The sequence below is a fragment of the Eurypyga helias genome, unplaced genomic scaffold (assembly GCF_000690775.1).
Source record: "Eurypyga helias isolate BGI_N326 unplaced genomic scaffold, ASM69077v1 scaffold23886, whole genome shotgun sequence".
NCBI lineage: Eukaryota > Metazoa > Chordata > Aves > Eurypygiformes > Eurypygidae > Eurypyga > Eurypyga helias.
Window position 1 is genome coordinate 1 of NW_010258856.1, and position 8,524 is coordinate 8,524.

An 8,524-nucleotide genomic window follows, 5' to 3' on the forward strand; every position below is an offset into this window, starting at 1 on the left:
GCCAGCCCCGCGCTGGGCCCGGCGAGCCTCTGCCGGGCGGCCCGTGGGGAAGCGGCTTGGCCCCGCAGCATCTCCCATCCCCGTCCCGCGTCTTCCTTTGATCTCTACCCAATTAAACGAGGTCCAGCTTTAGAAAGCTTCAAAGACGATCTTGCGTCCTTAAAATCTTGTCGCGCATGCATGCATCTTTTATCCCTTTTCTGCTTTTACCTTTCTTAATTAAAGGTGACTTTGCTGTGGAACGAAAAAGGCTGTGTAGCAGATTATTCTGCAGAGCGTGAGTGAAGCGGCAAAGTGAAGTTTAGAAAGGATGTGGATGGAGACTGGTTTATTTGCTGAAGAGAATCACCCTTTTTTTTTTTTTTCCTTTTCCCCTGTGAGTTGGTTTAATCACCCATGGATTCAACATTCCCTTACTGAACACAGCTTGGTGTTGGATCTGTCTAGTGAAAAGGGCCTTCTGTGCTTTTCTTCACAACCTTGCGAAGTGACTCCTACATTGCAAATGCTTTTGCTGGTGGAGTTTGAAACCCAAAAGCTGCCTGTTTAGGGAGCCTGTGTATCAGAAATCTTAGCTTTTATGATATGTTTTTCTTGTAACAATCAATACAAAGTATGGTTTTGAAACTCTTGACAGCGGATGCTTAAAAGTTGGGCACTGGGAAGCCTGTAAAATAGCTCCTTTTTACATGATGCTACGTGCCATTAACAGAATTAGTGTAGGGAGACGTTAACTCATGGAACTTCTCTTGCACATGGCAGCACTAAGCCAGCAGCCATTATTTGTTGTTATTCCTCTCAGAATTGTAAGGTTATCTGCAAATTGTAAGGATGCAGTCTTGAACTACAGAGCCATTTCTAAAGTGTATTGCTGTGGCCCTAACAGGCCTATGTGTGCTTTTTTTTCCCCCCTATATTAGAAACAATTTGATTTTTAGACCAGGAAAAGAAGTAATTTGATTGCATTATAATGTAGAAAAAAATGCAACCTTAGTTAGGCAACTTCTTAAGCTTGAGAGCCGAGTGTAGAGTCAGAGGGGTGCTGAGGGACAGCAGTTGAAATCAGCAGTGCAATCAACCTTTCGTTGTTCGGGGTCCTAAGTGGCCGAGTTAGCCCAGGCAGTGCTTAAAACTGATAATAGTCGTATTGTGAAAAACACAGGGAAAGGTGCCGAGGAGATCCTCGGCTGCTCAAAGCTGATGCTGGTCCACTAAGTTGTCTTAATTTTTATGTGGTTTCAGCCAATTGAGAGTCTCTGTGCCAGAATTATCGTTATTCTAAGAGAAGCGGGTGGCCATATCCACAAAAGCTGCTGGAATTTTGACAGGCAACAGGGGATGAGGGAGAAGGGGAGCTAGGGATGTGGACTTAGGGTATGTTGGACAGCATACATGAAGTTAGATTGCAAACCTGGGCGTACTGATGCCAGAGATGGCTGCAGTCTGCAAGCTGTACACCCGGGTTACTGTTGCACTAAAGATGGTGCTGGTTAGGTGGAACTGAGGTAGCCTGACTGACTTGTGTTTTCACTGAGCACAGTTGGTCTGAACATTGTTTCATTGTGGTGGGACAGTTGGGAAGTTGAGGTAGTGTGAAGCAGAAACAACTGGCTGGAGCAAGCTTTGGCCTTGCTGAACTTGTCAAATCTGTCTCCATGTCTGCCGAGTCAGGCTGACTCTTGCTCTCCTCTTCCAGTGGGTGCCATTGGTTGCAGCGCAGCACCACGTCTGGCTACGTGACTAGTCAACCTTCCCTGAGTGCCAGGTGCATGATGCAGGATTACCTGTATGATTCTGCAGGAGCCAGCCTGATTCTGGAATAGATGGTGGTGACTCAAGTAATAAACTTTACTGCACCCAGCCCAGCTCGGTGGTTTCTTCTGTGTCCTTCACTCCAACTCCTCAGGTTGGGTGACTGGAAATACCTGAGTTGGCGTTTCACTGCATGAGTTGAAGTCAGTCCCATATCTGACCGTATTGCTTCCTGAGCTGAGCTGCACTGAAAGAGAAAGGGCTCAATTTGGGCTGCACTGGCGCTAACCTAGTAGCAAACCCTGTCTGTCTATGAAACTTAAGTTTACTTTTGTTGTTCTTTCCCAACAGCATCTGCAGTTTGCTTGGCTGACTGATGGGCTGGACTTGGCTTGCCTAGTAGTTGGCTAGCAGGCATTGCTGGTGGCCTAATAAAAGCCTGCTTTGCAGGCTGGGTCCAGCCCTTCGGTTGTTTGTCCATCTGTATTCTAAACAAATTCCAGTTTGACTCCTGCCTGCTTTGGTTGCTGCTATCTGTGATATGCAAGCAGGGTTTAGGTATTAAAATATTTAAAAGATTTTAATTGATATTAAATCTTCACATTTTGACATATGTGTACCTCAGTAGTATTTGGGAAAGAAAACAGATTTTTTTTTTTTTCTTTCCCAGCGGTCCCATCTTCTGTCATCAGTCAATACTCCTGTACAAAAGTATAGGTGTGAGGTAGTGGTGTACAAGAAGAAAAAGCTTTATTATTAGGATATTTCTTCTTTAAAGGCAGGAAAATAACTTGATTTTGAATTTTAATTTCGGGAAAAGCAAAACATGATACAGGCACTTGTGCACTCAGACGTTTCAGATCTTGTTTTGTGCCATTCTGTGCAGTTACTTAGTGGAGTAAACGCATACGGGGAGCCTTGCTTCTGTAGCTGTGTTGCGATCAAGTAGTAATACGGAGGGGATGTTCATCTTCATATGCACATTATTTCTTGAGATGCATGAAATCTCAGTCAGGCATCTTATTTTGGGGTTGTGATGACTTCCAGTTTTAAACTTAACCTCTCCTAAACTGAATTAACCTGCTTAAACCAGGTGACGTGTCCATATGATTTTATGGGGATTTGTTAAGGTTAGTTTGAAATTTCATCTTTACGTAAGCCAGCGTATCCTTTTGTGTAAAGAAGCCCTAAATTGCATATAGTCAAAGCCGCAGTTTTGAGAACAGCGCAGTGTATTAGCAGGCTAGCGTGTGCTGTACACTTGTGTCAGCGTCCCGGAAGTGGACTGCATGAAGTTGCAACAGGTAACTGGAGCATCGTCAAACTCCCGCTTGCATCCTTATTTATTACTCTACTAAGTGCTTTAGTCTTGCTACGGCATTTAGTGATGCTGTGGCTTTTCCTTCCTTCTCTGCTTTCATGTTTACTCCTACTTCTTATTGTGGTTTTAGTTCGTGCGGGAGTGAGCTGCGATTGTGAAGGTATCTGCCGTCCTTGCTCAATTCCGTATAAAGTGCACAAATGATGGTTGCTGTCATACTGTTACAGTGCTGCGAGAGGGGTATGGGTCCAGGAGGATGTAGCTGCAAGTGGCTGTTCCTGAAAGCATGCAGCTGTTTAAGTGGTTTCTGGGTCCCAGAGCAGTAGAGAAGCTAGGAATAGGCAGGTTGGTTTTGGTGTATAAGGGAAAGCATTTGGGAGATGCTGAACGAGTGTTGAATGCAGATAGATTCACCTGAATTTTATTACACATTCGTGCACTGCAGAATTAGACTACGTATACAATGGATCTTAAAATTCATAATTGGAAAATGGGATGGCTGTAAGACAAGTTGGAGTTTACAGAAATTAATACAAAAACCTAGTGTTTCGGGTTTTTATTTTTTCTGTTTGTCTTTTTCCCAAACATAAGTATTCCAAATTAATGAATTACTTCTTTATAAATATAAATAGTTGCAGCTTCTGAAGTGCCGTCTGGTGCTAAGAAATTTGATAGATACTCTATTCCTTGAGGGTAGGAGACCACAACATTGGATATTAAGGGTCAAAGAAGGAGAGAATCAGTCTTTCTTTTGTTTCTCTAGAAATAAAATACAAAGGTTCTGTGAAATAGAACTCTGCAAAGATGATGATTTTGCTGTTTTTGTAAGGAGAATAACTTCCCCCAAAATGTTTATCTTGCACATTGTTTTGTGTTAATGTGTGATACCGAATTCCTGTTTCCCCTACTGTGGACGTGTTAACTGTAGATTGCCATCTACCTAATGCAGGTCTGACCAAAAAATTTGGAACATGAAGGGTGCAAGACTTGGGAATCACTTTCAGAATTTCTGGCTGCTTTTTTTTGCCTGTCCTGCTAATTCTGTAGCATACTTAGGCTAGAGTGTCCAGTTGGTGGGTAGTAGGATGGAGATGCCTACAGCGTGTCAAAGACACAGCTACGGGTCATGATTTCACCTCAGATGTCTCCTTGAGCATCTGTTTGCATTCAGGTACTTACCCCAATGAACTGAAGCTGCACTCTTGTGATTTGGGACATGACTGTGATTTGGGACATGACTGTGATTTGGGACATGACTGTGATTTGGGACATGACTCTGATTTGGGACATGACTCTGATTTGGGACATGACTCTGATTTAAAACTGACACCAGGTCTGCAGCTTCAGAGAGGTTGGATGGCCTGGGTCTGTGTGTCGTTTACTCTGAAAAAGACATCAGTTTTAGCTGTCCAGCAGCCAAAACAGTAACCAGTGGTGCTGGTGGTTACTTTTGTGTCTCTGGCTGTCACTGGTTTGCTCTGTTTCAGCTGAACTGGTAGTCACTGGAGACTACTGTAGTCAAGGTAGATTTTATTGGCAAAGCTGTAGTAGCCTGCGCTGTTGTTATGAGTCTCCTTCCCAGTGGGCAAACACCTGCGTCATTAAAGCCTCTTTTAACATTAATTAGCACCCTGCTTTGGCTTAGGGGCCAAAGTTTAAATGAATGTAGAGATCAAACAGTTCTTTTATGTCTTCAGGTCAGAGATGATGTTTTGCAAGGACAGTGTTAGACAGTCTTAAATGTTACCCATGTTGTGCCAATAAAAAGTAACTTTTGAAACCAGACTTGCTTCTTTCGGTGTAATTACCGGTATCCAGAGCAGACCCAAGTTTGGTACATGGCTGGTTCCCACTATGTTATGTAAAGGAGCCGTGTGACTGACAGTTCAGAAAACAGATGTTTTGTAATTGACTTCTAAATGGTCGTGTTTTTAAGCTTAGATTCTTTACTAAAGCATTGGCTATACTTTGTTGGAGAATATGGAACTCATCACGAACAGCTACATAGTGCTTTTTTGATGAAAAACTAGAGTAAGCTTCCACTTTAACTCCCTGAACTGTTCCCTTCCTGAGATGTTAGAATGTATGCTCCTAGAAAAATGCAATTTGATTTAAGGCATGGAAGAATAAATATGTTAATTAATTTATAGTGCTTATTTTTAAAGCCTCTTCATGGGGGAATATGTATCTTTGAGGTTGAAATAGATTGTCTTGTCTCCTTATTGTACTACTAATAATACCTAGGTGTTCTGTACTGCAGCTGGATCTTATTTTCAATGCATTAGAAAACTGATAATTTTAAGACAAAATAAACAGAAGGAGAAATTGAACTAAAAATTTAAAAGCAGAACTTTGTATGAAAATGTCCGTTCAAGAATCTTTTGAAGTTTGTGTTCTAAAGAAATTTTAAGTATTCTGCAAAGATCGTGTGTGTGTTTATCCTTTTAAAATGCCTTTTAAGCTTGCTCAGTTGGATAGACAACATCAGAATAAAAGTTTTCTGGGTTCTGTTGCTCTGCTAATCTCTGTTTAACTAGTAACAACTGTTCTGTGCATTAAAGCAACATTTTGCATTGGGTAGTTATATTGAATGGCACTTGCTTGAAATCAGTATGTCCCAGCATTTTATGTTTTTACTTTTGAAATCTTGCTTCTACCAGCTGTTTTGACAGGCAGCTGGTATTGCCAGCTCATGCTTGACAGGTTTATCTCATGCACAAACTAAGCTTTGTTACTACTCCTTCAAAATGGAATATTGACCCAGGCACAGGTTTTAGTTTGTGCTGCTGTCAGTGCCTATTCCTCCATAATTTGTTATTTACTGTTTATAAATATTAATATTACTTCTTTTCACTGATTGCATTAATGTATATGTCTAAAAATAGTCTTGATATTTATGCAGTCACTTGGGCACTAAAAGATCAGCCTGTCAATCAGTGTAGTTAAAGTAGAGCTGCTTTTTATAGTACTGCCTAGTGCAAACTGTTAGTTTGAAAAGACTTCAGAATTCAAACAGAACTGTGCCCTGAACGTAAATCAAAGACTGCCATGAAAGTAATGGCTGCTGAATGATGTACATGATAAACTTGCTTCAGCGATAAAGAAGTTGGGTCACAGTGGGGAGCAATCTCATTTAATGCTTGATCTATGGTTGAAAAAGGAATTGAGAGAGTTTGTTGTTACCTTTTTTCTCTTACATACTTACTTAGCTGTGATTCCTATTATTATTTGCAGTATTCAGAAATTGAGTTTGGGAATGACAAAATTAAAATTTGAGGTGAAGCCTTAATTTACTCCAAATGTGTGTGGAGGTGTGGGTTTTTTCCTAAATGCACTAATGTTCATTTTGCAGCCCCCACATATTTTCCAGTGGAATAGTGTCAGTTGGAGCGGCGTGTATTCAGACATGCTTCCTCTGGGCTTTCCTGGTAGCTGCGGCCGGTGGGCCCCGGTGAGCAGGGTCTAAGTGCCAGCGGGCTCTGGAGAGCCGGCTAGTAGCAGTATTTCAGTTACATGGTAATGTTTTTGTCTTAACTGTGCTACAGCCGGTGGGCCCCGGTGAGCAGGGTGTGAGTGCCGGCGGGCTCTGGAGAGCCGGCCAGTAGCAGTATTTCAGTTACACGGTAATGTTTTTGTCTTAACTGTGCTGTCTCATGACCTCTGCCTCTTGCAGTACACCATTTGAAATTTATTCTTGAGTGGAATCAAGTTTGGAAAATGGCTCTTCTGTAGGGCTTACGTGCAGCAGAAACTGGAAGATTATAATAGAGGTTGAGAAAGAGATAATATTCCTCCTGGTGAAGGCTTTTGAGTCTCAGAATGGCTGAGGCTGGAAGTGACCTCTGGAGGTCATCCTGTCCAAACCCCCTGCTCAGGCAGGGTCACCTAGAACAGCTTGCCCAGGACCATGTCCCGTTGGCGTTTGAGTATATCCAAGGATGGTGACTGCACAACTGCTCAGGGAGCCTGTGCCAGGGCTGGGCAGAAGCTGCAATGCGAGCCGCAGCTCTGCTTGCAGAGCTCTTCGGCTTTTCTATCTTTTATCATCCCCATGCACAGGGTGGTTAGGACTTAACTGACGATGACAGAGTGTTTATTCCCTCTTCACGGGTCAGTAAAGGAAACCTAACAATTTATGCATTCCTGTGGTGTTCGTTATCTGTAGGAACTGTGTGCTTGGCAGGTATGATGTGCTTGGGTAAAGCAGTGAGTGAGCAGAGGGGAGGTGAGACTACTCGAGGTGTTAATCAGGTATTCAAACCTGAATTTCAATATGTGTGCAGAAGGGGAGCAAGCAAACGTTGACAGTCAGTCTTAACTTCAGGGGTGTGCTTTATTTGGCAGCTTCTGTATTTTGATAGTTTTGTGTGTAATTTTATACAGTTGAATATAGTGAGTAGGTTTTGACTCAGGGAATGCATTACTTCTAGGTGTGACGGAGGGTATGGGATAGGTCTGAAGTTTAGCCTGGTGCAGGTTTTAGAAGTAAGAAAAAGAATATTCATGTTTCTCTTGTGAATATAATAGATATTTCCTGGGTGATGTGTAGGTTGAGGATATATTTTAGTGTGTTTACCAGAAGGCAGCCAGCCTGCTTGAGAGAATTCTCTTCCCTCCTTCCCTCTCTCTTCCCTGCTTCCTGTCCTCTCTTCTATTTATTTAAATAGAAATAAAAGCTTTGCACAGGAATGCTTGAAATGCTTGTGAGATAGACTGTGTGAGAACCCATTCTACACTTCTGGCAGATTTTCAGGAAGCTTAGCGCTGTGTTTCTTGAAGCTATGATGTGCTCTGCTCCAACAATGCAGAACCTAAACTTACACCATCTCTTGGGAACGTGACTTACTAAGATAGAAGAGCTACAGACTGGGATTCTCCTGAGCTTTGGAAAGAGGGCATGCTGAGGGGTCATCTCCCCCCCCCCCCTTCCCCCCTCATCTGGACAAATACAATAACCAAATCAGGAGGGGGACTTGCTAAAGCCATAGTGCAGTATAGGTAAGTTAGAACCAAAAACAAGTTGCGGGAGGAAACATGTTTAAGGAGGGACATTGAATTATGGAGTTTAATAGGAATAATTTGCTTCTACTCATCTTAAATCAGACATATAAAAAAATAGACATATGTGATCAAGGAATTCTGTTTTCAGTTACCTTTTATGATTTGGTATCTTTCTGAGAACCCCCAGCTAAATGTGGTATTTTTCTTTGTGTTGTTATGCAAGCATTTGACAAATTTGGATTTAATTTCAGTTGCGTTTTACAATTCGGTGTCTTTATGCCCCAGGTAAGCATAATTTGGATTAAAAGAAATTGTTGCTAGGTAGTTGAAAAATTTGAACAAATTAAAATAAGAAGACAATCAGCTAATTTGTCTCCTTCACATGTTCACAGTTCCTCAGCACTGTGAACATGTGAAAATAAATACATACCTATATATCTGAGTGTGTGT